The sequence below is a fragment of the Denticeps clupeoides genome, chromosome 13 (assembly GCF_900700375.1).
Source record: "Denticeps clupeoides chromosome 13, fDenClu1.1, whole genome shotgun sequence".
NCBI lineage: Eukaryota > Metazoa > Chordata > Actinopteri > Clupeiformes > Denticipitidae > Denticeps > Denticeps clupeoides.
In genome coordinates, this window is record NC_041719.1 from 6922175 (window position 1) to 6937670 (window position 15496).

The window sequence follows — 15496 nt, forward strand, 5'->3', positions numbered from 1 at the left end:
CTCCAGAAGCATATTAACAATTAACCAGCTGTTTCCAAAGGTTTGTTACGTAGCAACGGCTCTTCATTAGGAGCTTCATCATCAGGTTCTATATTCAGCACACCGCCCTAGGGGTGGGCAGACAGCTCAGATGTCTAACTTTGATAGTGGTGGATAGAGAGGAAGAGATAGAGGGAGACGGCGAAGTGATTAAACATTTAGATGCTCTCTAAGAGCCAGAAGAAACAGAATAAACACGTTGTCTTTGCACCAACCAAGGACACTTTTCTTCAATAAGACTTGTTTCTCCCTAAGTAACCGGGCAGGGTTATGCACTGGTAGGAAAAGGGAATGAAATGTGTATGTAGCACTTACATTTGTACATTTAAACATTTATGGCTGATCACTGGCAGTGGTACCAAGGAAAGGGTCGTATTAGCCTGGCTGGTGATACAGTCGCCTATGATTCAATCCCCACTTACTACCGTTGTGTCTCCAGGTGGACTGTCCCTGTAAGGTGCTCTGGATAAAGACAACTGGTAAATAACACAAATAGAAATGTAAATCAATGAATGTACAACTAGAGGTGGCGTGTAAAAATCTGGTAAAAAGTTGCTCCTTTTAATCTTAAGGACTTTTGCACCTTTGCCCACTTCTGTCAGACAGTTGCTGTAGTCATTCTAACAGTACCAGCAAGAGCGGCGAACACGGCGATGCGGAGGACTTGGCGGGTGAGATGAGAGGGAAAGTGGTCGAGCTACACCCATGTGAGTAAGAGCTGTGACATAATGAGGTGTCCTTCAATCGCCGGCGCATTGAGTGCTTCCAGAATCAGAGTCATGGAGCAAAGACAGGTTATTTCTTTCGTTCTGCAGACTTTATTCATTTGGCTCTCGGGCCGCTTCTCTCCCAAACTCTCCTCCTTTCGCTCAAAAACAAAAGCCAACAATGAAACTTTTTGCGTATCCCTTTCCATTTGTCAGCTTGTTAAAATGAAGTGGGTTCTTTTCTTTTCTTCCGTGTCTGAAGGTGTTCAGGGGTCCTTCTCAGTAAGTGGTTAGGATCGTGTTTTTCACCCTGGTCAAGCACAGAGCCAGGCCTTTGATTTGAAAACGTATTTATTTTCAGACACTATGGCCGTCAACCTCCTTGCGAACCCTTCATCTCCCTGAGAGGTTTCCGGAGGGGTTGCTATAGCACCGGGCCTCCGTGCCTCCACCCAAGGTGAGAGACGATTTCTGCTCACATCCAATTACGTCTCTCATCTGTCCACGACGCCCTGATTGACGTGCGTGCTTTCCTCACAGGGTTGTGAGTGTGAAATTGAGGGAGGGGAAGTGAAAAAAAGTGAGCGATAAAAGGAGCGAGGTAAAGAGCAGGGCTGCAGAAAGGTTCAACATGTACGTACCATGGGCCAGGAGTAGGTGTCTCTTGTACTCTTGTCTTGTCAGAGCACGTTCAGCATCTGTGAATGCAGAATCAAGGCCAAACAGGCCTCCTGCCGACTGATGTTCCTGCAGATGCACCCGATTCGGATCTGTTTACTGCACAACCATTATAATATTGCTTAAAAATGTGTCTATGTCTGCTGTTGGACCTTTTTTCTACAAACTTAATGGAAATCAATCATTTTTTATCGTTTTAGTAATAGTGTGCATGGTGTTTTAGAATTTCAGGAATTCCAAGACAACTTTTAGGGGGAAATGTATACTTTCTCCAGTTTCCTCCCTTCATCGCGAGAAATAAAAGATCACGGTCTAAAATCACGGCCTAGAATTGTCATCTCATTAGCAAATAAAATTAGTTAATGACTAATTAATTGAGATGTTGGTGGTCCACAATGTTGTCTACTAATGTAATTACACCCCAAAATCATCTCCTTGTATGAGTAAAGTATCTCAGGGAACAGTGAAGATGAACAGTGAATCTTTTTGTATGCATGCACAGTTTTTTAAACATTGTCTACGTATAGTTCAGCAATGAGTATTTTATTTCAAATATGTTGTGTAGCCTGAATAAGATATACCTCTTGCACTGGCAAGAGACTGGCACAGACACATTTTTACACCATGGATACCATTGCACCTTTTTCTTTCTTTTTTTTACATGTATATGTGAGTTGTCTATACAGCTACTAGACACATAAAGTTCTTCAAATCAGTTTTACAGATAATATGCAGTTCATCTGTGTTTGCAAGTCTAATTTTTAGAAATAAATAAATTAGTTTAAGAACTAGACAAGGCCTTAAAATATTGTGACTAAACATGTATAATCTAAAATTGAAAATAATAGTCTAATGTGTTGTGTTCTCATTAACAGCACCTTTGATTAAGTAATTTAGCTGGTATGGATCAGTATGAATTGTGCATTTGTTTTTTAGTGTATTTATTGTTTTATATTAAAACATGTTGTGTAACCTGTTGTACAGACTGCTCCACACCGCTCCTTTAACATATTAAAACCTACCTTTACTGTAAATGCCACACGATTGCCACCTTCTATTATATATATATGTGGGTGCTCTATATAGCTCCTGGATACCTTAATTTCCTTCATGATGAAGTATATGTATTCTCTGCAATTTTTAAAATGTATTTAAATGTTGTGAGCATCTTGTATGAATGATGTATAGAACTAGTACCTTCCCTTTAAGACACTGTATAGTGGGAAGGTTCTGATTAGTTCCTCTCTCGCATTGGCTCCTCACTCCATCCAATCCGGCGTGAAGGATGCTGAGGAGCCCACTGGGCGTGGCCGTGAGACGTGGGCCGGACTATGACTTCATCACGCCGAGGAAAGGGGCGTGGCGCCGGTGAGTGCGGAGCGCGCGCGCGAGGGGGCGGGGGGAGAGGCAGGAAATGTGGGCGTGTCCATGACATCACCCTCCAGCCTCCAGCCTCCGCCGCTGCCAGCTGTGGCTTCACGACGCGGGCTGAGAAGCGTCCAGCGCTGCCGCACGCACCGCACCGAGCGCCGCGCACCGCGCACCGCGCACCGGCCGCTGTCGGGGGATTTAAACCTTTCATTCCGGCTACTTTCTGGATTTGATGCGCCGCTCAATCTCCCGGGATTACAACCACTCTCCTTGTCCCTTTATTTTTGCCAAGAAGATGTGAAGGGTGCGTTTTGCGCGCACGGGAGTAAAATTAAAAAAAGGACCCCGGCCGCCGTTGTCACAGGTAGGAACAAGTTGTTTCGCGACCGCGGATGCTGGAAACGGTTCGTTCTCCCGCTGTGACTTACACGCGGTTCGGAGATCGGATGACCGGACGATCGGGTTTCCCTCGGGATGGCGACGTCCAGCGTTTTAACACTTTTTTTTCCCCCTTCTTCTCGTGGGTTGGTCTGGTCCGAGACGCCGGCCCCGCACCGGTTACCGCAGCGCGGAGGAAGTTGCCCGCCGTCCACGTGCTTGGAGGAAATTACACCTGCCACGTCTTCTTATTCGCGGTTTTTTTTGGGGGGGGGTGTTGTTTTGCGTCCCTGCGTCGCGTTCTAACGTGGCAGTTTTAAACGTGGCGCGCACGTCAGCTTCGGATCGGCGGCGACGGCGTGCGGCTGAAGGATTATTATCATTCTGAAATATAAATCAGCCCCGCGTCGTCTACTTTCGCGTTCGGCGTTAATAAGTTTGGTGTGAGACTCTATTACACGCCGTCATAAAGCAACTTATGTCACTTCGCCGAGCGACGTCGCCAGCGTCCTCCCCGCCGATTATTATTTCACGGCGACCGAATGGTCTTTTTTTTAAAACCTCAGGCCGAGACACGGAGGCCAAGGATGTCTATTTGGTACTTTGCGGGGTCTAAGGTACGAGATTGGGGTTCGAGTCCTGGTCTCCATCCGGTCCACCTGGGGACACGGCGTCGAACGCGCGCTCTTTAACATCCCGGGATAATATGACGGCGAGCGGCCCGTTACTTTGCCTTTTTTTTAAGTCTAATACGTAAAATGAAACGAATCAGCGTGATCGTTCCGGGGGTTCGGGGCTGTTGGAGAGGGTGGCTTCATTCATTCTCTTCTCCTCCGGCGTCCGCGGTAATGCAGTTATGCCCCCCCCCACCCCATTCCGTTTTTTTACGATCTCGGGGAACGATCCGCGGTGCCAGATCGTAATAATGTAACGTGGCCTGGTCTCGACGCGACTGTGTATTAGAATGTCCTATTACGCCCGAGTGGCGAAAGAGGCTGTGAAGTGGGGTGCATGTGGGATGCAGAATCTCCCCTGCCACCCCGACCACGCCTCAACTACGTTTATTATGTAAAAAAGAAATAATAATAATTCATGACATGAAAGGCACCAGAAATTATGATTGATCGGATTAGGCCAATGTATCGTATAACGGGAACGTATTAATTTTATTATGCTGCGCTTCGGGACAGGTGCCGGTGTCGGGAGCACCCACGGGGCGCGGCACTTTCTCGGGGTTCCCCGCCCCCCGGCTTAAATAAAAAATGACCGTTTTTCCACAGTAGTTTAAACGGATACCGAAACATATGCTGAACGAACAAGGTAGGCTCTTCCTGTTGCGCCCCTGGACACTACCCAGAGTGCCGTGCGCGGGTTGAGTGGGCTTCTGGGTAGTTGTTGTGTGCCATGCCCAGTTGTGTTCATGCTGGTTATGGGCTTTTAAGCAATAGTGTATGAAATCTGTCAGGCCCGAGAAAGGAACAAAGCAGATTTTGCTGCTGGCCTTGAATGTGTTTTTTTAAATACATTATTATTAAAAATAATCATTTAAAGGATTCATTTAAAAAAATGATTGTGTTAGATGCAAAGGCACCTAAAGTGGATGCAAGTCCTGTTTGCATAGACTGTCTCATTTAAGTGATATTCACTCAAAATTGAACACAGTGAAATTTTATTGATGGCACTGTGTGTGAGGCGTCACTGTGTTGTTTTACAGATAATATGCAGGTCATCTGTGTTTGCAAGTCTGATTTTTAGAAATAAATGAATTAGTTTGAGACCTAGATAAGGCCTTAGCATTGTGACTAAACCTGTATAATTTAAAATTGTAAATAATGGTTTAATATCGTGATCTCATTAATGGTAACTTTGATTAACTAATTTAACTGGTATGGACCAGTATGAATGTTGCATTTTTTTTTTCGTGCATTATGTTCCCTTTATTGTTTCAGAGCATCTTTGAGTTGTCTTTGAGTTTTTTTATTTGTTTTTTTAGCCAGTGTTAAGTGTGAAGGTTTAATTACAGTGTAATTACAGAGTAATAGAATGTAATGACTTGAGTGAGCAAAAGTTAGCTGACCTGTTGACTCGAACTGCAAGTTCAACAGACCGGATCATGGAAATAATTCATAGGCCTACACTGAGTCTAGTTCTCTTTCATGGCCGCCTCTGCAACATTACACCGATTTACTGCTCCGGCTCTCATTGTGCTTAAACAAAATTGTCTTTCACTTCCACAAATCTGCTCCTTGTACCGTCAGCACTTGCAACATATTTTCCAAAAACGCTTAAGCCTTTTGTTCGTGGCCAAAGGAGGAGATCTGTGGACCCACCCTCCTGTGCTCAGATGCTGCTGCTTCAGTCTGGTCCAGCACAGGACGACCTCTTACCTAGGAGTTAATGACCTTAACGTGCTTTATGATGCGTACCCCGTTGAACCGGTGTTCCCACATAAACTTGACACTCACGGCGGATACGTGTTGAACCCCAGACTCTCTGTCTGGCTCCACAGGAAATGAATCTAGATCTGTGCTGCGTGCTCAACGCTTGCTGCGTACGGGATGACTGTGATGGAAGGAACCCTGGCTGAAGTCATCCGCTGGTTTAGAAGAACGATCTTCTGTCGCTCGCGCGGCAGGATTCAGAAGTGGCCTTCACCTTTCCAGTCTGCGGTAACGCTGCGGAAGCTCAGTGTAATAATATGAGCATAAGAACGGGAGCCCTAATTATTCAGCAAGCGCTTGTTAGTCGTCATATCCAGATAAACACACTGTCTCCTTCGGCCTTTCTTTTCTTCACCTCCAATGTTTCGCAGCTACTGAGGAATTTAAAAGTCTAGTTTGGGAGACGGTAATGTCAAAATATGTCCATAATTGCATTCACAGAAATGCTTTTTAAAAATATATTTTTTAAAGCCAGCGAATTCAGACAAAACTACTATTATTTCCTTTGAAATAATATCACCAGTCAAACTAGGAAGGACATACAGTTCCAGCAAATCAGTTGAGTAGCAAGTAGCAGTTTGCAAGTACTTGCCTATAAACCAGAAGACCCAGGTTCAAACCCCACTTACTACCATTGTGAGCAAGACATTAAACCCTCCCTTAATTCTCCAGGGGGGACTGTCCCTGTAACTACTGATTGTAAGTCTCTCTGGATAAGGCAGTCTGATGAATGCTGTAATTGTAAAAGTAAATGGAAAGGGAATGGTTATAAAATACAGAAATAGGAACGAATTGGGCTGTTTTTCATAATTAGACTATGAATCTGAGCATAGGGCCAAAAATAATAACTTCTGTTTTGGCTACCGAAAGCAGCTGTAGTTCATTGTTCTTTTGCTCAAGTGGCGTTTTTCTCAAAGAATGTCCTTAAATCTTCAGGTCGCAGGCCTTTGTCATGGTTTTTAAAGGACCCTTGTCCAAATCATAGTTCATTAAACTTTAAAGTTCACATTCTTTTCTAAAAATGTCCTGTTAAAAGCTCCATTAAAAATCTACTCAATGCTTGATCTCTTTTCCCAGAAATGAATATGAGAGACAGATTTTGTTCCCTGTTTGAGAAGGCATGGATGAGATGCTGAGGATTTATTGGGTTAGATGCAAAGCCCCCAAGACTGGATGCATGTCAAGTTATGAAGTGAATTCCCCCAAACATGGCCTAGTCTGAGCAGCAAGGTTCTTGTAACATTATCTATAAATAATTCTGAGAATAAGAACACCAACCCTTGACCTTGTTCATTCTGGAATCTTGTCCTGAGAAATGCAGTGCTTCTTCGGTATGTTCAAACTCACAGAATTGAAGTGATTTATGCAATATCGATATTTAATCAGTATATGTTCCTGCCCTTCGAAATGAAGGGTGCATGCAGTCGCCATTCGTCCTTGGAGGCAATCAAGTAGAAGCTCTTCATCTGGAAACGGCTGCCCTCGGGCTTCTCCGGGTCCCACAAGAACGGCCTGTTGAAGGTGTGTGGCCGAGAGATGGTGCACAGTGCGATATGAAAAAGAAAATGAATGTCAGGAGTGTTCCGCTGATGGGGTTAAACAAGGTCCGCTGCCATTTTCCCACACGTGGAAATGGTCTCTCGTTGTTTTATATGACCGTGTAGAGGTGAGTTTTAAAGTTTGGAATATCGTGATCCTTCTGAGGGCTAGCTGATGCTGATGCATGACGCATTGTCATGTTTAGTAACATGGCGGATTAAAGACTCAACGTTGAAACTGAAAAGCTGTTTTTCAGCAGTCAAAACTGAACTGTGCCAACGCTGAGAACAGGGGCCATTCAGAACCGGTGATGGGCAATAATTACCATTTACCATGACTGCTGTAATATGATGCTTTTCTGAGCCTTGACAATGAGAGCGAGAGAGAGACTCAGTGTGATTAGCGGAACATGAAAGGGGCTGCTTTAAAGCTTCACTTTAATGGATATGAGAGTTTTCTTTGATTTGAAGCAAGGCTTTAAGATCATTTACCTGGTCTAGGTATTAATTGCCTCTGTTCCTGCTGTAGTGGCTCTGCATGTGTAGGAGGCACTTTGGGGAGTGTATATACTAAATAATTCTATGGGCAGTGCAGAACATGGGGGTGGGGAAATGAAATGAGAATCTATTGTGATTTTTATTTATATATCTTTTTACTTGTCTTTTTGTAATAACACCACGACAGACAAGTCAAGTCCTGTTGCGTACAACATTTGACCTCTGACCTCCAACTCTGCTCTGCTTAATGAGGCTGCTTGGGACTGCACACCATGGGGGATAGGGGACATGAGCAAGCAGATGCTGTTCGAGGTTCTGTGGGAGTGGAGGTGAAGATTATCCTCCCCGCATTATTCTCCTCACGGACGAAGAGAGACTCTGAAACGTCTGTCATGAGGTTTATCTAAGACTTCCACTGATTGGGTTGTGCCACATGGCCCCTTGGGGTTGTAACTCGGGCAGGCTGACAAATCCTACTGTTTTTTTTCCCATAAATATATATAAAAGCCTTGTGAAAATGTGACCACCTCACCCTGTGAGTTCTAGTGAGGTTAATGTGTTTGGACATCAAAGAAAATATCTGTGCATCTTCTAGCTTCGAGTTTATTAAGTGCCGTAACTGCTATGAATGATTCCTATTCGTCTTGATGTTGTCCATGCATTATTCAGACAAGGCGTAGATACCCTGCTGGATGCAGCTGGGCCTGAGCCAGGTGAGAGAACCACGTCAGGTAATTCTGATGAACATGCCACGCATGCAGAGACCATGCCAGGCAGCCAGTGGTCAGTAGTCCGGAGCCTGGGGCGCAAAGCTGCAGATTGACTGACGCACGGGAGCAAAATCGAGTTTTCTGGTAATGGGTCCAGTATACGCTCAACGTGACCTTATAGTAGGACTAATAATTCAAAGACCAAGACCTTATCTATGTATCCCTGACTCTTGACAAGAAATATCCCAACTGACAGAACTCTCTGAAGGACAGGAAACAGTCAGGAGACCTTTACGACCACTTGACATTTCAGCTCAATGTGCAGAAGAGACCTCTTGAGGATTTTTTGTTATTCTGAGGGTAGTTTGTATTGAGATATTACTGAAACCCAGTGAACAGGCTTGAACATGTGCACTTGGTTTATAAAAAAAGTCAAGTATGCTTTATTATCTGCATTCAAAGAATAACATGATAACAAGTATATACAACCTACTCATGTAATTTATTAGGGTTTTGAATGTGTGGGCCCCCACACACCGCTCCCCGGGCGCCTGTCATGGCTGCCCACTGCTCACTCAGGGTGATGGTTTAAATGCAGAGGACAAATTTCACTGTGTGTGCTGTGCTGCTGTGTTTCACATGTGACAGTCACTTCACTTTTTTTTTTTTCCTCTAGTCTAACATTTTACCCTACCCTTCACACTAGTCTGTAATGACATATGGAACTCCTACACTGACACTTTTACTTATTTTTGCACTGATCCCTCTCACACCGCCACGTTGCACAGACATTTTGTGTAATGCTGCTACTGTTCTCATATTTTTTTGCCTCATACTCTATACCTCATCAATTATATTGCTGTACATGTAGTTAATGAAAATGTTGCACACATTATATGTCCACACCTGTTAATTATCTAGACTGTGAAGAAGCATTCAATTATGAATTGTTCAGTGTTCCTTGAACATTGTATCTGAATCTTTGAAGAAAAAAGATGTGTGTGTGTGTGTGTGTTTATTTGGTCCTGAGTAGGACTAAGCTGTTATGGAACATGAGTGAGTGAGAAATTAATTTGTTGCAATGAATTTCGAAGTATGTAACGTGTTAGAATAAATTTAACCCAATTAAGACAGCTGTGTTTTGTTTACTTCCTGTGTGGGTCTGACCTTTGACATGGATGCAAAATTCATCCCAGCCAGAGACAACCGTGACATACTGTAAAGATGCCATGCCCATTCATTACCTGCAGTTATATCTAGTCTAACATACAGGGTGGTATTCTACGCATTGATTGGCAGCCATTGGCTCAATATTATTACTAGATGTGTGTGTACTTTAATCTCAGTTAAATATTACTGCAGAGTCCACGTGTCACTGCTGAGATGTACCGGTGGCGTTATTTATCCCTCAATCAATAGTGAAGAATCGATATTTAATATTCATGTTCCACCTAAGCGCCACTGGCCCAGTGTGCATGCGCATCATATAAGGTAATGTATTGCCCTGATTTGTATAGCCTGGACTTATGCTGAATTAGTACCTGCGACCCCGCGCTATGCATTTCTTCTGGCGGGTGTAATAAAATTCTTATAGCCAGGCATTGATCCCTTCAGGAATAATCCTTTTATACTGTGTGTTCGGCCGCGCAGGGCCCATAAACGATTCATCGGGGCTCGGATGGAGACTTGTTCCTCACCCTGTGCAGGAGAGAAACCTGTCAGAGCCGGGAGGGAGGTGAAGGGGAGGGAGATGGACGCCCCTTGGCCTTTGTGAAAGACATCAACCATTATTGATCAAGGAAGCTTGGATCTCTGAGCATCGAGCCCTGGTGAATTGGAATGTGGCCAGACGGCCTGTTCTTCTTGTTTTCTCCTGTAATTTGTTCTTTTTTGTCCTCCCCTCCCTCCCGCTTGATGTTTCATAACAAGCGTGGCTAAATGCCACGTTGTGGCATCCGCTCGGCCTGATATTCGCCCTCCATATTGCCAGCCTTATCTTCCAAAACGAAGCTACACGATTCCCATTTCCCTTTATCGGCCAGGGCTCCTGTATCATTTATCTCAAGTCCTTCCTGGAGCCCCGATACAGACAGACATGCGTGAGAGGGAATCCAGATTTCTGATTAAGAGTGAACGCTGACCAGCTGTTCTTCGCCACGTGCTCTTGACATTTTGGCGGAGAAAGCGAGTCGCTGTTATCAGTGTCGTGGTAAGAGGGCCTTTCGTGAGGTTTCAGTTTAATTAGAACTGAGCAATGCTTTGCCCAGCCAATGACCTGCAGAGTTATTGTAGGTATTGGTGGTATTGATTATTGGGTTTTACGTATTTTCCTCTGCCTGATTAGTAAACCCGTGGATTGACTTTGGGGGCAGTGCGTTCGTGAACATGCAGTGCTGGCTCTCTGTGTGGAGCCTGGAGAGTTGGGGGTAAATGCCAATTCTCAATTGGCTATGGTGCCAATGTGCGTGCGTCCAGCCTGCAGTGGAATTGCACCTTGGCCAAGGGTGGTTCTTGCCTTGAACCCAAAGATTGCTGGGATAGCATCCAGCTTTCCCACAGTCAAAACTGGGAAAAAATTGTTTTATGAGAACAGATAAAAGATAAAATCCTTGTCATATTTCACTAAGATTCAAGTATAATTTCATTTTTGTAACCATTTACTGTAAACTCTACTATGTTGAGTGTGGAGGAACGTCCCTGTCCCCTTATTCCAGCAAAGTGTGGATACATGACATTATCAGAACAAACATGTTCATGTTTTAGAACTAGAATTCAGCACATATTAGAAGACAAATTGGCATTTTCACATGGGGATGGACAAAGCTAAGAACTATGCCACAGCCAGCCAGCAGGGGCGCTGGACCTGTGGTTACTTCACTGTCAACAGATGACATGCCAGCCATGCTTTTTACAGTCAATACCTGAACCCATACAGAACAAAAAACAGTTTTTATTTCCATAGAACTAAATTAATTAGTTCAGCACAGTGGCTCTGGTCCTGGAGGTGCAGATGGCAGAGTTAAAGATGCTTATATTTGGTGACAAGGATGGACAGAGTTTATGGTACAAGGACAGTACATGGTACAAGGTACATAGACGTGGACTTGAGAATACATACAATGACCCTCAGTGACTGGTACAGCCACACAGACGCACAATACAAACACCGGTCCAGAACGCAGGACAAGGGCATTAGAGGTTTAGGTTTGGATGCATTGGTTTGGACACGTACAGAGGAAAGACACTGAGTAGGTTGGGAGAAGGATGCTGAGGATGGAGCTGCCAGGCAGGAGGAAAAGAGGAACGTCTAGTAGGAGGTTCATGGATGTGGTGATAGAGGTCATGCAGGTGGATGCCAAGGATGGTGGGGGGAGGATGAGACGGTTGACCCCCTCTGGCCACCCCTGATGGGAGACTAAAGGCAAACAAGATAGTGGCTCTTGTCCATGAGCTTCATGTTGTGTCTTGTATCCGCAAAGGCAAAAATTTTTGTCCGACCAGGTCACGACTGGAGTTTGCTCAGGTCTCAGTCCAGTGATAAATCCCGGAGGTCCCTGGGTCTCTGAACATCTGCTTTTTCGAACAGGAAGCACTGTGAGCTCGTTCTTTCTGCTCTCTTCTCTTGTTTGTTTTGCACAATTGATTCTTCGGTCAGTTGGCCGGATCTTCTGCTGGACAGCTGTCAGAAAGAGGGAGATGGCAGAACGGAGAGAGACGTTTGCTTGGAGGGAACGTGCTCTGTCGGGCGTGCAGGGTGTATATTTGCATACCCCCAGCTACAGTAGGTGCTTGCGGGCTGGTTTACACTGCTTTTTAATTCCTGTCCTAACCAGAGGGAACCCTCACGGGGATGGACATCTTTTTAAATGCAGCATATGGAGTCACTGGACTTGTCACCATCCTTTGGCCACGGCGAATCAGCTGGTCTGGCTCTCCGGACGCCCTTCCTGACGCAACCCTCCCCAATTACCTGGACTTTGGGCCGCGGTCACATGCACCACCAGTGGCTGGGTTGTAATGATCTATTCCAGTGACTGAAGCATTTGAATTTGTTTCTCTGACAGGTGGCAATGTGGCATTTTTTTTCGTAAAAGTAGCATGCTGTTAGAAGACAAAAGTTGATGTGTTTTGTTCCCAATAAAATGTATGTGTACAATTATAATAAGTAACTTTATCGTACTGATCGAACCTTGTAGTTGTGTGGGAAAGATTGTCGCCATAACACAGTTAAGTAAATGGGTGAATGGTCCAATGTGTTTTCTTTGTTCGAGCTTGAGACACCCACACACTCTGCACCCCTGGTCTGAACGGTGCCACTAAGATGACCTGCTTGTCTGTCAGAATTCATTTACATTTACATTTACATTTATGGCATTTATCAGACGCCCTTATCCAGAGCGACTTACAATCAGTATTTACAGGGACAGTCTCCCTGGAGCAACTTAGGGTTAAGTGTCTTGCTCAGGGACACAATGGTAGTAAGTGGGATTTGAACCTGGGTCTTCTGGTTCATAGGCGAGTGTGTTACCCACTAGGCTACTACCATGTCTTTGGGTCACGTATTTATGGTTGAATAATAAAGAGCTGTGTATGGTGATGGTTCCCAGGTCTGATTGAACCGATTTGCATGATTATTTATGTATTCCTCACATGCGAAAAAGATTCAGTTTCTTTGCAGATTTTCTCCCGACGCCCCATAACTTGAGAACCACCGCTCTAAAGTCTTCTCATCTTCTCTTTCTCGACCATAAAAGCAAAAAAAAAAAAAAAAAAAAAGCACAGACGCCCATGCGCCCCCTCTTTTCCTGACTCCCCTCTCTTTTCTCCTTGACTTTATCGCGCCTGCGTTTCCCCCCGTGGCTTAGTGCCTGTCGAGTCTCCTCCACTTCGTGTCCCCGCAGGCGCGGGCTCTGAAGCACTTCTGAACGCGCGCTTTTAATTAGGAAATGCACACAAGGAATGACAAATGGCGGCACGGCGGACAAAGCGGCAGCTTTCCTGTTTTCAACTCGCGCACACGATAATCTAACACCCCCCCCACACACTCACACACTCACACACGCAGTGTCCACCCCAGGTGCCGTGGCTGAGACCCCTGGTGCCTTACGCAGTAAACCGGCGCGCCGGCGCTAGCTTTGTTCCTGGAAGCAATTATCAACATCAGAGAGATGTTAAATGATTCTTCGGCGCACCGGTATGGCCCTGCCATCTTTAGAAGATCGCTGCTGTCATTGCTTCTCGGGACGTGTCGATGTGAGCTGGAGGTTCTCGTCCCACCGAGGGTCAGGAAACGCAGCCAGACATGTAAATGTTATCAACAATCATTTCGAGACAGTTCTACTGGCAGGAAACACGAGAGGGTGGACAAGTGATTGAAGTAGCTTAAAGAGAAAAAGAATCGGATGAATGAGTGGGTGGAATGATGAGGAAAGAGGAGCGGTAGGAAGTGGCAGAGTAGGGAGATGCTGCAGCTATAAAAATATCAGTAAAATAAGAAGAAGAGTCTGGATGTATAACACAGGTGGTAGAGGGTGGTAGTAGCCTAGTGGGAAACACACTCGCCTACGAACCAGAAGATCCAGGTTCAAATCCCACTTACTGCCATTGTGTCCCTGAGCAAGACACTTAACCCTAAATTGCTCCAGGGGGGGACTGTCCCTGTAACCACCGTAAGTCGCTGTGGATAAGGGCGTCTGATATATGCTGTAAATGTAAATGTAATTGTAGGTTAAAAACAGGCAAGAGGCCCGAGAGGGGTTGTGGGGAGGAGCTAAGGGGAGGAGTTTCAGCCTTATCAATAACTGCGCTGTGGGTGGCATTTGGTTCAGAGCTGCCAAAACGTCCCAAACCTCAATTAGTAAGGGCTAGATGGTTTCAGAAGTGAAACGGAATGAAATTCCCTGCGCTGCTCGTTTTTCTTCAGACCGGGTTTGGACACAGCGATCCGCTTGATACGACCTGCACTGATAAACAGGGATGTGGCCCGTGGTGTGCTCGCTGTAAATCAGAGCCTGTCCCCGTACGCCGTATATTTGCATATTGTCATGAGCAGGGAGCCTCGGTAGTGGCCTGACAGTGCAATAGATGAGCCCAGCGGTGGCGTTTTATTTGTGGCGTGCCAAAGCCTTGACTCCGCGATCACCGTGTCTTTTTCTTTTGACAAATTTATGGTTTGTGTATAAAAGCTGGGAGGCAATCCATTTTCTGCACTCTCTGCCCGAAGTGCATCTCCTGATCAAACGCCCGCCATAGATCAAACCTGCTCACGGGCCCCAACTCCTGCATTGGTGCTGCCTTCTCCTGCTGTGTTTGAAGTGTCTTGTGCCGTCTGCTCTGTGAGCTTTGCAGGACACTGTGTTGTTTCACATCGTTCAGTTATTTTTGCAAACTGTTGCAATCAGGCAAGATTTATAATGATTTGTAATGGAATGGCCTGTCACCGTTACCTGCTGTAAAAGAGTGCATTTGTGGCTCTTGTTAAGAAATACATTTCAGTTTGACGTTGCATTTAAATAAATTCGGACTCCCAGGGGAGAGTATAGGGTTAAGTCAGAATGTGATTGCAATTTTTACTTATTTCATTAAATTTCTTTAAAATTTATTTCTAATTGACGTTATTCATAAATAGGTTAAATGATGGATGTATTGTCAGATTTCAGAAGATGGTACTTGCACCGATAGATACTACTTACACCACGGTATTTGAAATTAGAATGTAAATTACTGCTTTCATACATTGCCATATTTTTTCTGAGCACCTTTTTATATTGCCTTTATTGCTAGACATGCACATAAAATATGTCACCATTGTTCTGTCCTAACACTGGACCTTTTTGCTGTGATGTTTCCCCCTTTTAAAAATGATTAGCAGCAATTTATATGGCATTGGTGTTATTGGCACTGGTCTATCTGAAACTATATGTGCAAGATTTTAGACAGCAGTTTTCCACCTGTGTTTCATGAATATTAATAAGGATGAAACCCTAAAAAAAGAAATTCTGTATGATCTGTTATGTACTTTTACATAGTATCCAGCATTCTTGCATTACAGATTGTCTTTCGGGAACAACATTAAAAGCCGTACTGAATGAATTAATGTTGGTTCAGTCCATTACCAGCAGGAATGTGATGGTGAT

General features: G+C 44.7%; 1 protein-coding gene across 22 annotated transcripts in view; it reads left to right on the forward strand.

The window, feature by feature from the left end:
- Nucleotides 1-2889: 2889 nt before the first annotated feature.
- The window catches only part of ptprsa (protein tyrosine phosphatase receptor type Sa), a 159377-nt gene continuing 146770 nt past the window's right edge, over nt 2890-15496 (forward strand). For all 22 annotated transcript variants that reach the window (XM_029000494.1, XM_029000507.1, XM_029000497.1 and 19 more), the window contains exon 1: nt 2890-3159. The gene's annotated coding sequence lies outside the window, so the exon portion shown is untranslated. The remainder of the gene's footprint in view (nt 3160-15496) is intronic.